This window comes from Calypte anna, chromosome 2 (assembly GCF_003957555.1).
Source record: "Calypte anna isolate BGI_N300 chromosome 2, bCalAnn1_v1.p, whole genome shotgun sequence".
NCBI lineage: Eukaryota > Metazoa > Chordata > Aves > Apodiformes > Trochilidae > Calypte > Calypte anna.
In genome coordinates this window covers 113,836,222-113,851,410 of record NC_044245.1, presented here as the reverse complement: position 1 = coordinate 113,851,410, position 15,189 = coordinate 113,836,222, and the positions used below count along the sequence as shown (strand labels likewise).

General features: G+C 36.9%; 1 protein-coding gene across 1 annotated transcript in view; it reads left to right on the top strand.

Moving 5' to 3' along the window:
• Positions 1-15,189, top strand: part of TOX (thymocyte selection associated high mobility group box) — a 219,632-nt gene that overhangs the window by 34,988 nt on the left and 169,455 nt on the right. The window lies entirely within an intron of this gene.

The following is a 15,189-nucleotide window of genomic DNA, read 5'->3' as shown; positions in this document are numbered from 1 at the left end:
TCTTCAGCTGCTGACCAGGGGAGTGACTTGAATAAGTATGTACTGCTAAGATACCTTGTGACAATAATGACAGCAAATGTCCACAACTTTTCTGGGTAGAGATTTCTGGTTCAGATTGGTGAAGGGCTATGTTAGACACTGATGAGATCATCTGATCTCCTATATTTCTGTATTAGATTGGAAGTTAGGAAGAAGTTCTTCACCATGAGGATATTGAGACACTGGCACAGGTTGCCCAGAGAGGTGGTGGAAGCCCCATCCCTGGAAGTTTTTAAGGCCAGGCTGGACAGAGCTCTGAGCAACCTGATCTGGTGGGAGGTGTCCCTGCCCGTGGCAGGGGGGTTGGAACCAGGTCATCTTAAAGGTCCCTTCCAACTCTGAAAATTCTATGATTCAAAGGATATCAGAATGATCCAGATATAAGGAAGGGGTATTTGGATGATCACAGGAAAGGACAGCCTATTGGGAAAGGAACAAATGATAGCTATTTCTATGTTCTCTTAAGTCTGGGGACACCCCAGCTGTCTCTAACAACTGTGTTTTCCTCCAGTTCTCAGTAGAAGGGGACATGGTGGTCCCGGGCAAGGCAGCGTAGCCCACACAGAAGGTGGCTGAGATGCTACTGTGTTGAGGCTGAGCCCCCATACCCAAGTGCTTGGGGTGTGCAGGAAACAGCTTTGTTGTTTAGTCTGCTAAAAAGAGTGATGAGAGAGATTATTTCTGTCTGAGGGAGAAAAAACATAGGGAGGGAATAGAGCAATTTCAGTCAAAAGATAATGTTGATATGAGAGCAAATGGTTATCAACTGCCAGTGAATGAATTTCCAGCCAGCAGAACAAGGACTTACCAGTATGCCCAACCAGTGGTGAACTAACAGGACAGACCTTGGCAATTGGAACTGAGGACATTTTGCTTCTGTGCCTCTGTGTTTCTCTGAGTTTTGCCATGCTGCCTCCTCCTTTTCTCAAGCAGTGAAGTAGTTAAATTGCTGAGTAACTCTAGAAACAGTGCAAACAAGCAGCAGCTGCACTATTGTTTCCAAATAAATGTATATTTAAATGACCTGGTGAAGGATAAGATTGAAGTGATAAAGCAGTTGGATGGTGAACGTGTACAATAGAAAGTGTTACTTTAGACTGTGTCATTTTTTCCATTCCAAAAGTGTTCTTAATAGGTATTAAAACTAATCAATGACACATGCCTAAAACTGATCTGATACATTTTATCCCCATGATGAGGACCTCTGGAATGTAGGCATGGATTTTAAAGTAGGGTAGCTTGCCAGCACATATATTGAATGATCATGACCATTTCGTGGAGGGATAATTAGCTTTTTGTTCTCTTTCAGTTTTAGCTGCTTTTATTGTTTTAAATGTATGTCCTCACCCTTGTGTTCAAAGTGAAACCATTTCCTTGTCTCTGACCTCATGGCTACCCAAAGTGCTAAGTGAAAGCCTTCATAGTCACTCGTTTATTTCTAGGATGTAGTGGTGAGTGGCAGGGGTCATCCAAGAAACTATCTTCTTCTTTCTCAGGATGATTTTCTACAGCAGAATGAGATAAATCTTAATTTCTAAGGATATTCCAGCACCGTGCTTGAGAGGTGGACATAAAGAAAACAAAGTATGTAATAACCAGTGGTTTCATTCAGAAGGAAAAAGTGCATCAAACGCAGCCACATTTTATAAAGTGTACACTGGTTAAGACGATTTCTGAATAACTGGCAGAATTTAATTTCTTTGGGTTACTGTGGCTTCATTACATAGACTTGTCCAGCACAAGAAACAGACTGTCATTTTTCCTGACTCATGTCCCAGGTTAGTCAGGAGAGATTTATTCTCACAATTATATGTTTTCTCCATGTATTTTAGGTTGCTGTGATTTTCATAGGTCTTTAAAAGGGATTGGTTTTTTTTTCTTAATTATGAAAATGTTATTTCAGTAAATGCAATTTAATTAAAATGAGACTTTCTGCCAAAGCGTTTAAATAAATACAGTATTCTTTTACAAGTATGAAAGGAGTTACTATTTGCTGTTTCATTTCCTCACTAATATGCTGGCATGTTTGGTTTGAACCTGAGCTTGTGGAAGTTTATTCTTAACCAAAGCAGTTCCTTTTTCATGTAAGTAGGTTAAATGTGAGTTGTAGAGCCCTAGGGCTCTTTTTGTTCAGTTTTAAAACCCCCTGAAGTGGGCCTCTTTTAGAAACCTGGAATCATATGTTTGTAAGGTTGATCCAAATTACCATTAGAATAGCTCTTTTCAACTTTTTATTTATACAGAGAATCGTAAAAAATGCACCAAACTGACAAGGTATTAAATCAAACTGAATAAAGACAGTTAATTTTCTTTTTTGCTCAACAACTATTTTTTTAATGGAAACTCTCAAATTCAAAAAAATTGTCTGTAGAGTATGCTAAGGTGCCATGCTATATAATAAAATGCTATTACTGTCAAAAAGGTACATGATAAAGTGCATTTGCACAAAAGGCACATATTAATGTCAATCATTTTCAGGTGATTTATATACTAACTGCAGTGTTTTAAGAGGATCAATATTCTTTGTTTTGACAACATTTCAGAGTCTTGTACTTTCTTGACAGTATTAATCTTTCTGCCTCAGTATGATAGAATTATTTTAGTTGTTAGTGAGTGGTCAGTTTGGTGAAAAGATTTGCAGTAACAGTATATTTGAACATTACCAGGTAGAAACTAAAATGTATCTTTGAATAAGATCGACACTGGAATAATTCAGATTTTTAGTGGAATGTAATGTTATGTAATTAGTACAAAGTCACAAAAGTGGTGATATTTTCACATCCCCTAAAACGCATTTTCTATGTATGTATAATAACTACTCTCATCACAATACTATCAAAGTCTTCCCTAAGATACAACAGTAGACAAACTTGCAATATTTTTGAGGCATATTTTTCTTATCTACTTCTCAGAAAGCACTAAACATACCTTAATGTATTTTTTTATTTTATCTTTTCAACTTCTGCATGTTTTTCTCTTTTTCTCATCTTACCCTCCTGATTGTCTTCTTGATTCATCTGCTTTAAGGTTCTTTTGTTTTGTTTGTTTCCAGTGGTAGAGTAGCGAAGAAAATTACTAATGCTGCTTATTGTCTTCTCTTGTGAAGAATTAACTTACTCCTCTTCTTCTAAAACCCATATCCCATTCTTACTTGTTTAAGACATTCCACAGCTCCCGGAGAGCTCAGCTCTCAGAAAGTTGCCTCCACAAAAGAAAAAATCCTGGAGGTATTTTTGGAGAGCTTCTGGAGAGGTACTGAAGAGTTACATTTTTACTACCATCTAATTTTATCATTGGTTACCTTTAAATGCCTGGCTCATCTGTCTTTTACATCCTGTATTTTTCATTTCTGTAGGATGCTCAGTGTCTGTCACTAGGCCCACAGCTTCAAAAGTCAGTACCAGAAGTAGTTTTCGAGGCCTTTCATGACTTTTAAAAACAACTGAGACACCATTTGGAAATCATCTACAGTATCATAGACTCATAGAATCTGCCAAGTTGGAAAGGACCCATCAGAATCATCAAGTTCACCCCAAGAATCACACCATGTGCCTGAGAGTGTCACCTCAATGCTTCTGAAGTCAGGCAGGCTTGATGCCCTAACTACTTCCCTGGGGAGCCTGTTCTACAATTATTGTCTTATCTAAATAACTGAAGTACAGCCTGATTAGGTGTTTATGGTAATAGCTGTAACAGCTTTGCAAAGGCAAGATCTGTATTGCATAATTTTCAGCATCCTAGGTATTTTCTTAATTTTTGCTCCAACAAAACTCATCATAAACTATAGTAACAGCTATAGAGCTAATTACACTGAACAATTATGCATTTCTTCCTCACATATCTCCTCTTATTAAAAATATTTGAAAAATAGCTATTAAAAATACCAAAATGTACATAGGCTTTTGTCAGAGCCCTGATGGGCAGGCTCAGATTTCCTACCTTAGGTGTCTTGATGCCTGAAAAACAGGGCAACTCTTGTACTTTGCAGATGTATGTCTGTACATACACAGAGGAAGAGACTCTGCTGCATTTTAGGTTTTACCTTCAGCACCTTAGTTTAGGGAGCCTGGATGTAAGCAGGGTCCACCTGAGCCCACCTGAAGCTGGGTCAGAGTGGGTCTTGCTGCCTCGCCTGTGCAACTGAGTCATGATTTGAAAGAGAAATGGACCATGGAGATCAGAGGGAGCCTGTGTTTGGGGAAGAAATGAGCTTCTGTGAGCAGAACCTGAGTCCATACTCAAAAGCAATTCATGTACTTTATTAGTGACTTTGTGGGCTCAGCTTCTGCCTATGGTGGAAACTCAGAGGTGGAAAATTCATAGAGGGGACTAAGCACCCACTGCATACTGAAAGTGAACGAAGTGTTGCTTTTACAACCCTGAGAGTATAGCATTATTTTCTCAAAACTGTGATGAGAACTGTGGATTCCTAGCATGAGCCATGGGCTCAGGACAGGGACAATAAAGGCAGCAGAGTTCGTCTGAACATGGTACTGCTCAGGAATACTCACGGACCGTGCAATTTATACTTAGATTGTACAACACCCAATAGCATGACCTAACTCTGCCCTATCAGGCTTTTTTCTAAGGCTCTATTTCTCAACCTGGAGGAAGAATAGTTGTAGGATGATCTGTTTATTGATCATAGTGAGTTTTACAGTGCTTCATATGATACAATGAACTGCTGATGGCAATTCAGACTTTTAAAATTACTAGAAAAAAAAGAAAATCTGAGTACTTCCAACTGCCAAATATTACCCTGTCTCAAATAACTGGTTTTTATGTTAGAAAACTGGAAAAATATAATGCACCATTAAACAATAGCATGCCTTTATAATTTTTCTTAAAATTCTGCTCATCAGCTTTCATATGCCTGCAAATGAAAGTTGATGAGGGTATTGCATTGCTAAATGTACTGGATAATATTATTTTTAAACATCTGATCTGATAAGCAAAAATTCACAGCATGGTTAAAATCAATCACTGTAAATATGCCTGGCTAGAGATAAAATCTGTATCTTTTTATTTATTTAACTAAAGAAGATTAAAGGTTAAGTTTTAGACATTTTTATGTCTGCATTTGTGGAAGTTTTTGTCGTCTTACTAGCAAAGAGGGTACTTGCCTAAGAGCACTTACACAACCCTGCACCTGTTCATCTCTATGGTTGTTAGGAAAAAATGGTTCAATTAGCATTGAACTCTTTGGGAGAGGCTTTTATATTTGATTTAGAATTTTTGTCCAATGTATAGCAGTCATATTACCTAGATTTTAATATTAGTTATAGATGGTAAATTATTTCTCAAGATTATCCACTGTTTTCCTGTATTGCTTATGCCAGCCTATTCAGGCAATCTGGAAAAAGGATGTGATTTTATTACATTCTGTAAAAAGGACTTCCTGATCTTACTATGATTCCTGGGTGCTGGAGAAGATCCCTAATTTTTTAGTCAGACTTGTCTCTCCCATGCTTCAGAAGTTCTCCTGTTTTGCTCCTTTGCAGGAAATAGGCATTACATTCTTTTCTCTTAAGAGAGGTATCAACATAGTGCTTTTTTTTTTACCTAGGTTGCAAGTCTTGGCACTTTTCCAAGAATGCTACTGATTTTATCTACATTTAAGCTGGTGCTGATGGTGAACAAGTGATTCATTAGGTCGACCTAGCTGATAAGATCGGCAGAATGGAAGACAAAAGTCCTTGTGTTCTAGGTTCAGAACACTCTAAAAGAACATTTTAAGTTCAGGTTCCTTCTGTGGGAAGGAAAAAAGTCCTGGAAATGACCTGTAGGAATCATTGCAGTGCCACTGAACTGTAGCCATATCTTGTCCAATGTTGGTACTGGGTGATAATCTCACATAAAGACAGGAGTACAGTCATGCATTTGAAGCTAACAGTTTGCAATACCAAAGCTGAAATGTGTCTATTTGCTAATATGAACCATTCACTTTACAAAAATTATTCACATGAGAGATTCTGTCTTAGCCTTTGGATTATGAGCTTTGTTTAGTCATACTTTGACAGTGACAGTTTAGTAGTTAAGTAATGAGCACTTGGGGTGATGGTTCAGTGGTCTTTGTTGTGCAGGAAATTAAATCACAATATTGTGGTGAATTTAGAACATTTTTTTTCTGTACTTTCAAAATGATCAATATGTCTTCAAGTGAAAATTAAATTCTTTTTCAGATTTATATACATGAATTTCATATTCATATGAAAATTCATATGCATGCAAATTATTCAAGCTTGAAAAACTGGAGTCCAAGTATCTGCTGTAAGACTTAAAAGTAGCTTGCCCAGATAGTATCAAGTCCCCACCTTCCTCATATTTTCAATATACTTCAGGTGCAGAGACACTGGTTAGTACAGTATTTGAAACCTACTTGCAGGGAAGGAGGCTGCAAGATTGAGGCTCCAAAAATCCCCTTCTGGGGTTAAAAGTTACCACCAATTCAAGGGCAGAGCCTTCATAATCCACTATGCTGCCAACAGGGCAACCATCAATGGAGGACAAAGCCTTGAACAAAAAGGAAGAATGTCACCATTTGAATCATTATTTCATGTAGATGTCTCTGGCATTTTGCCAGAGAAATCTGCAGATTGCAAAGACCTGATCAGTCTGTATGATCTAAAAGCTAAAGCTAATGTTGTAAAGGTAAATGTACTTAAATTGGTTTCATATTACTTGTTCATATTAGACTTTTTTTTTTTTCTTTTTTAAACAGTAAACCTTATCAAAAATTAGCTGCCTGAAGAGATATGCAGGCACAGAAGAAATTAGTCATCAAAGACAAATGCCAGCCTGAAGCTGACCAGACCTGAGTCTCCATTATCAGGTTTAAAATTAGGGGCAGCAGACATCTAGAGAAAAAGTCCTTTGAAATGGAACCCTGGTTCAGTCTGTCAGGGACCACATTTAGATTTCCTGCGTTTTCTTAAGCATTTTAATTTGACATACTCTTAAAGATGACATGAGGGTGTGATTACATGTAATTCGGCCTCTGTTTTCTTCCTCTGCTGAAGTTTCTAAAAATTTCTCACACTAATTTAATTCTGTGTAGCCTAAATACATTCTCACGTATATAGGTAATTTGCAGTGAGTAGTTCTTCAGTTTAATTTAATTTGTGGCATTCTGTTTACCTCCGTTGGTTTTTACCTATTTTTTTTTTCTTTTTTGCTCACAGGGTAGTTCGCTTTGGGATATTTTATAGCATGGATAAGAACGTTTTTTTCTTGAAAGCAAATTGGGTCTGCATGCAAGGAGAAAGCAATGCAGTGTATTCCCTCCCCTTTCACAGCATGACTCAAAAGAAGCAGGGCACATATGGGTGTTTATCCAATGCCCAAGGGTGCATGTGAAAGCCTTTGAAGTCTGTGAAAAGCAAACTTACAGGAGCCATTGTTTCCCCCCATCCTGTTGGAAGGAACCAGAGCTGCCCCATTGCAGGGAAGGAGAGCATAAAAAGTTCAAGCCTGCCTCTCACTGATTTCTGCGCCGCTCTCCAAGTGTGGGAGAAGCAGAAAGGAGCTCTAGTTCTGGAGTGTACATTTCTTTCCTCAGCATCTCACAGCTATACACTGCCCTCCTCATGCAGAGAGAGATGCTGAGTGTATTTCTAGCTTCAATGTGAATTCAGGAGTCATAAACTGCAGCAAATGTCAAATTCATAAAAAATACTTGGTAAACTTGGATAGCAAGTGGAAAACAAGGATAATAGTGTCTCTGGTGTGCATCACGTTTCATAATGATCAAGGGTGTTGATAGCAGCAGGTCTATTCACTCCATTTGCTGCCATAATTATTCATATATTTTAAAGGTTTTTTTTAATTTTTTTTTTTCTTCCATGAAATACATCCTAATTCATTAAGGTGCCAGATCACTTACATATGGAATCAATAATTCTGAAAAATGGGAGAAGACAATTAGAAATTATCACCAGCCTTTTGAAATCAGTGTAAAGACTCCAGCTGCATTCAGAAACCTAGACTCAATTTTTAAGGGCACCTCTCCAGCCTCCTGTGCAGGCAAGCTGCCTGCTGCCAGTGGCAATTAGTGGGCAGAGATAGGTTAGAGGTTTTTTAGATATCACAAGTGGTAACCATCAGGTTACAACTGGTAACCATCAGATTCTCATGCTTCTACTTAAGCATCGTTGTTGCATGTAATTCTTGTCTTAGAAAGCAATATCAGGAATGCTTTTTTTTTGTTTTAAATTTGAGCCCATAGACTGAAAACCTGAATCCATATGTTTTTCAAATAAAATCCGGTGTGAGTGAGCCAGTTTTCATCATATTTTTCATTTTCTGTGCACAATCCAATGTTGCTCTTTTTCTTGTGCTAGCGTATTTTTGAAACTATTTTTTTGGTTTTGTGGTCATGGTGTTTCTTCCATTTTTAATGTGCTTCTCTTCTTCTTTTTTTTTTTTTTTTTTTTTTTTTTTTTCCTTTTTAAACTCTTTCTTTACTTAGAAATTACTCCTTTCCTCCCCTCTCTCCCTTGAAAATATTACTGAGGTCTCTTACTGGAACAATAAGTCTTGCGGTATCCTCCACTTAGCATAAAGAAGTTAATTAACTTTAATTTTAGGCAATAAAACTTTGTAATAAGTATGTTGGTCTTATACTTGCCTGAGTTGCACTATGCAAACCAGAGAAACTTTGAAGTCAACAGAAACATTATCTGAGGCGGTGGTAGCTGGGCTTTTGGAGATAACTTGAGAGTGAATATAGCTTATAGTATATCAAAGCAGGAATTATATGAGCTGTAATGATAAGATTGCTAGTCGGGAAGCAAGACTATGTGAAATTGAAGGAATATCCTGATATCATTGTAGTAGCTTTCATGAATTCTGGATGATATTGTATATTTTAGTTTCAGCAGTTAAAAGTCTTGTTTAAGTGTTTTTATAGACCAAAACTTGTAATGTTTTTTATATGCTAATGAATTTCGATCTTTTATGTATTCATAGGAAATGTTTATAATTTAGTTAATTACATCTCAAGTCATTTATTGCTATTATAATACAGCTATTTGATTAATTATAAAAATAAACTTTTGAATACTCAGTTTAGAATAACACTGTCATATCCGTGGAAGTCTTTGTATTTTGATCTCTCTCTTTTTTTTTTCTTTTACATTCCTTTAAATTCTTTTATCCATAATCTTGATGAATAGGCTGTTACATAGTATTCTAATAACCCAAAGACTATGGAAGTAGAGCTTTTATTTTGTATACCGTTTCAAGGTAGGAAAAAGTAATTATGTCCAAAGCAGGAGATATAAGATTAAAAATATTGAACTTTTCAGGCACCTCCATGCAAGACTCAGTAATTCTTAGGAAAGGCTCAAAAGCAGTGATTGTTGGCTTACAGCATTTCTTATAGCTGAGCCCAAGATCCCGTTTTTGGGAGCATTTAGAAGTTCAGACTCACAAAAATGCTTTTAACACGTGTTAGTAAAGATTGTGTATGCTTGGGACCTACCTCATGTTCTCAAGGCTTGACTTAGAAAGGTCTGAGAGCGAACTCGATAAGGTGATGCTGTGTTGTTAGGGTTTTTCTCCTTCATATAAGCCATTACACTCGGTTTTTCTTTCAGTTGATGGTTGTTGAGTCCCGTATCTGAACACTCCAAAGGTTAATCCACAAATACAAACAATCATGTTCCTTCTCTTATTACTACCTACAGATTGATCCATGTGCTTCATATCAGACTGAGGAAGTCCTTGTTCGAACACAATAATTCATTCTGTAAAGCTGTTTGAGATACATGACACTTAAAGAAAAATGGTACAAAAATGCCAGTACAAAACAAAACACATTGTGAAGACTGCATTACCAAATATAAGAAAACTGAGTTATTGGTCAGTATAAAAGGAATGAAAACTACAGCCAAAATTATGGTTTATATTTTTTCTAGTCAAGATAGACTAATCTATTTCCTAGACAAACCTGCTGAGATTCTGCAGGCAGTGCAGAAGGGCTGAGAGAATGGTTATTTTAGAGTGTGTGCAAACCTATACCATGTGTTTCATCAGTTTTTGTCCTGTTTGTTAACCTAATGAAGGGAACATTCAGACAAAAGATGCCTTGTTATCTTTACTAATAAAATGTATTAAGAAATGAGGAGGAACAGGCAATTGCTTCAGTTTATACAGAGTAGGTGATTGAATACTATCGAGTCTACATTTCAGTGAAATTAATGTTACTTAGTATCAGAGTACTGTGTGCTTTAATTTAAACACTGAGGATGAATCCTTTTTGATCTACAAAGCATTTTTCTTCAAGGCTTTTCTATGCTTTTTTTTTTTTTTTTTTTTTTCCTGAGTTTTGTATCTACAGTAAGAGAAAAAACTTGTATCATTAATATCCTGCTTGCTCTCTATTCAGACAACAACTGGTCTTTATATGGAAATACTATATTCGTGCATACAAATAAATTTAAACATCTTCCTTACCTATACATCCTATACAGAAGTATCTTACATCATAACTGTGGAGGAAGCTCTAACAAAATATTCAGTACTTGAAAAGGAAAAATGTTGATTATCACCAACATTTGTTGTGTTCTGTATCTTTTCATGGGATAGAAAATGTAGAATTCAGGTCATGTAAGAAAGGTACATTGAAAATAATATAATCACTAGAGATTCTCTGAAACTTTAGCTTAAGTGTCCTTTCCTGACTGTTTCAAGTTTTTCTTGTAAACATGTAAATAAGAAAAATTATTTTCTGTGATGATGAAATAAAAAGCAAACCAAGATAGGTTATCATTTGTTACGTGCTATATAACATTTCATTTTGGACTTAAACAGCTGATACAGATTTTATTTTGGTAGGTTGACATCCTTATTGGAACAGGTTATGGAATGTTTACATCATAGAAAAACATACATATAAGCTTCAGAATCACTGAGGACTCTCATATAATATTTTTTATTATGACTGTAAGGTGGGAAACTTACATTAAGTATCATGATAAATAAGGGAAATTCTGAATATCTCCTTGGTTTTTGTAAATATTTTGACAGAATTTAATAGTGAAGAGGGACAAGAATTGTTGCAAAGCAAACCAATTATTAAAAAATGTTTAGAAATAGGAGAAGGGTTTAAAAACTGTGACCTAAGTTTCTTGATTTCATGAGCTCTGTCTGATTTTATAGCCAATTTAGTGCACTTTTATTTTTTCAAAGAGGGAAATGTGTCTATGTAAAACTGAGGCAGTACCTCACTGCCTCATAACCAGGCAGATGGAGTCCATGTATGACATGAGAGATGTAATGGGAACCATATTACAAATATTTTTTGTTTTTTAAATGCTGTCATGAAAATGTACATCAGAAATGCTTCAACATGATCTCTGCAACAATGTATATATTAAAGATGCTGATAACCTATGATGTTCACTGCTTTTTTTCAGGCAGTGCCAGGATTGCTTGGACACCAGTCTGCTTTGTTCAGTGTACTTAGGTTTTATCTATGATAGGGTGAAATATCTAATAGAGGTTTTCATTCTTAAATATAAAATTTACACATTGTCAATGTCATGGAATTCTCTACTCCGTGTCAAAAAGGAGGAACAATACTTTTGGTGGCATTACACTGAAAAGAGTTTTCAGTGAAGAAAACTTGCTTTCAGTGAAAAGTTTTAACTCCTTGTTGTTTGTTTTAGCAACTGGACTGGTATTTTGGAGCTTTGTACACATTCAAAAGATGCCTGCATTGATCAGCTACTTAATTACCATTGATTCTCAGTGTGAGTACATAATCTCATGGCACAGCCTGAGTAACAATTGTTAACATTTGATTAATCAATTTACTATTTCAGTATTCATGAAGGCAGCAGATAAGACTGATTCTCATTTGAAAGTTAGCACTGCAGAAGAAATACCGCTTTTCCTAATTTAACAGTAAACATTTAATTTCCTTCAGCTGAAAGAAGCGAGACTTTTCACTTTTCTGTGTTCTGTATATAAATGTATCAAATGCTCAAATCCTCACAGGAAGACTGTGGCTCAGAGGAAATGTTAAACAGCAACATATGCTTACTGTGGTCTTTCCATGTGTCTATTATCTTCATTATTTCACACTTGTGTTCAAATCTCGCATCAATTCAGCACGCGTGATAAAGTAAATTTAGGATTTGTAAAAATACCAGGTTGGCATAAATAGTTATTAAGTCTTCCTGCTTATCTGCTAAATGTATGACCATGGGCAGACAGACAAGGACATCAACACGTTTCTTCCAGTGGCACAGTGTCTCTGGAAGAACTCTGCCAAGATCTAGACCATAATTCAGCTCCTTGACCAACAGCTCCTTAACACGCATTTATCACAGATGACAGATGCTGTTTAGGAAAAAATATTTCTGCAGCTAGGTTGTCTGTGTCTGCAAAGAGCTTTTCTGGACAGTCTGTATTTCACACATCTGTTTCTGCACCATAGAATGAGAGCAAAGTCATGGCTGAGTTCTAGCTCAGGATGCTACCGTGATCCTACTGATGGGGCTGGGGTGAGCCAGGCAGTTGCACATCACTGGCTCTGATACAAGAACTCATGCTGGCCAGTGCTACTGGGGGCAAAAGCCTTTTAGTTCCCTGTCAGTTCACAGGGAAACTTCCCTTTTATCTCTTAACCTTATGGGACTGGTGACCCAGAGATGGGTAGGCCTGCCATTTGTTACCAGGTTCGTTGTTCATTTAGTTTTTCTTATTAATGTTCCGTAATCATGCATTGTGAAAATACAACTACACTTCAATAACATTACCCATCTTGAAAGAGCTGCTGGGAAATAGGATTTCAGTGAATTACTGAAAAATATTTTTCTATTTAACATAACAATACCTATGCTTTGTAGTAAAGTGTAGATACTGGGGAATTATCAGTACATACAATTTTATCAGTGCCTACAGCTTGTTTTCCTGAGTATGCTTTAAGAAGCTTTGCATTTCTGAAGTTAAAACTTTAACCGTTGTCTAGATTGCCTTATATCCCCCAGAGTTACCTTTTTTTAACCAGGGAGAGATTTAAAAAAAAAACCAAAACATCCAGCCAACAACAAAAAAACTTTTTTAGAGGAATTGAAGTCAGGGGTTTTTTTTGAGCAGAATAAAGTGTATTTGGTGGGTTTTTTTTTTCCACTGGTAAACTGTTCTTTAGTTTTCTTAGTAAATACTTCATGTAATATGTTCATCTTGAATTTAATATGTTCATGATGACATAAACATTTTCTTGTAAAGTACTTGTACTTTTCTTTTAAAGCCCCTGTGTGACTGAGGTCACTAAAAACAAGAGTCCTGATCTCCTCAACAGTTTTGTAAATCAAGCAAATTCAGTTCAGATCAGTGAAATTAAAGTTGCATGATATCACAAGGAAGTCCAGGGAGATTACTTGTGATCATTAACCCAAATATAGGCTGCAGAATTGGATCTGTCTGTGTGTAGACGAGCCATATGCTGAGAGTAATACACAGAAAGCTCATAGAAGTGATGGATGGATTCTTCAAACTTCAACACGTAATAACTATTACATACTTAGATGTCAGTGGATGTAGGAAAATATGAGTGGGAATGGCAGACATAGCCAGCTGTTCCATATCCATGCTATATTTGGCCCAGCAGATTTTACATTGTGTTCTCTTTCACTGGCATTTCTTCATTCAGTTTCATCAAGTACGAGACATGTTGTTTCTGTCTCTATTCATCAGCTTCCTCTTTGTCTAGAAATGAGGACTTTCTGCAGGTGAAAAAATCCTTTCGAAGGTGATCTTATAGCAAAAAGAGAGGTTGTGAGAGTTGATAGCCAAGAAAGTCCAAGCATTTGCACTAAGTTTCCCTGTCACAGGTTTTAATCCTAAACTAATTCTAATTCTAGTCCTCCTGCAAGTACAAGGTCCTGTGCCTGTGTTGAGGCACTTCCAATCACAAATACAGGTTGGGCAGAGAATTGATTGACCCCCAAGTCCTTCTTGGGGCTGTTGGCTGATGAGAAGCTCAACATGAGCTGACAATGTGTGTCTGCAGCCCAGAAAGCCAAACATATCCTGGGCTACATCAAAAGAAGTATGGAGCAGGTCAAGGGAAGTTATTCTCCCCCTCTGCTACATTCTTGTGAGACCCCACCTGGAGTACTGTGTCCCATTTTGGGGCCCCCAGCACAAAAAGGGCATGGAGCTGTTATAAGAAGTCCAGAGGAGAGCTACAAAGATGATCAGAGCATTTCTCCTAGAGGACATGCTGAGAGTGTTGGGACTGTTCAGCTTGGAGAAGAGAAGGCACTCGGGAGACATAGCTGCCTTCCAATACCTGAAGGGGCCTAAAGAAAAGCTGGGGACTTTTTATACTTTTTACAATTTTTTTACACGTTGTTGATGAGGGGCCACAGTTTTAAACTGAGAGAGGATAGAGGTTAGACTGTAGGAAGAAATTCTCCAGTGTGAGGGTGGTGAAACACTGGCACAGGTTGCCCAGGGAAGTTGTGGCTGCCCCCTCCCTGGCAGTGTTCAAGGCCAGGCTGAATGGGGCTTTGAGCAACTTGGTCTAGTGGGAGGTGTCCCTGTCCATGGCAGAGGGGTTTGGAATAGGTGATCTTTGAGGTCCCTTCCAACCTGTTCTATAACTAATTTAAATAATTTAAATTTTGAAATGGAACATGCACAGCAAAAAGACTATGTTCCCCCTTTAAAGATGGTTGTTTTCGAAGTCAATACATATAATTTAGTATAAACTGAAGCTTTTTTATGTAAGATGAAAGATACAATGGAGTAACTAGCTGTGGAAAAGCACCACCAACAAAAATATGGAAAGCCTGATCTTAAACCACTTCATCTTCTCAAAGATCAGGTTCCAAGGGATATTAGAAAAATGTTCATTACTTTACTTTTTGTTCTGCCTATAGTAGATTTATCAAGCAAACTTTTAACTAAATTATTTTTGGCTTCCATTTTACATTTTCTGAAACTTTATGGATAAATGTGCTTCTGAAGTGTTATATTGCATATATATTACTTTTTAACTGATTAGCAAAAAAGACTGGAACACTTCTATCAGGCTATATTTCTGAAAAATATCTCAGACAGATCTACAGAAGGATTTCAAGTTAACACACTAGAGAAAACATGATTTTGAATTTGCTTCAGACCTTAACCTGTTGG